The sequence below is a fragment of the Protobothrops mucrosquamatus genome, unplaced genomic scaffold (assembly GCF_001527695.2).
Source record: "Protobothrops mucrosquamatus isolate PMUCROS unplaced genomic scaffold, P.Mucros_1.0 scaffold2415, whole genome shotgun sequence".
Lineage (NCBI taxonomy): Eukaryota > Metazoa > Chordata > Lepidosauria > Squamata > Viperidae > Protobothrops > Protobothrops mucrosquamatus.
Window position 1 is genome coordinate 98,765 of NW_015388487.1, and position 358 is coordinate 99,122.

Here is a 358-nt window from a genome sequence, read left to right on the forward strand (position 1 = left end):
TATCCTCCATTTCCATTCTAATCTGTCTAGCATTGTCCTTTAATGCATCTTGAATATCTTTCAGTGTAAGTGCTGGGATTGGGGGGGAGGGCGGAGGAGTCTTAGATTTTGGCTGCTGTGGTGTTTGAACAGCTGGGGATGAGATTGTGCTTTTCTGAGGAACAAAAGTTCCCACACGCTTAGAAGCCATTTTACTTCTATCCTCCTTCTCTTATAGTTTCACTTATAAACATAAGTTAAAATCTTGTAGAGGTCATATATAAATCTTGTAAAGTCTTGTAATCACCTCAAGCAGTGGTAAAAACAGAAAGCTTATCCAACCAGCTCAAAGTAACTAAATCTGTTACAATAGTAATCC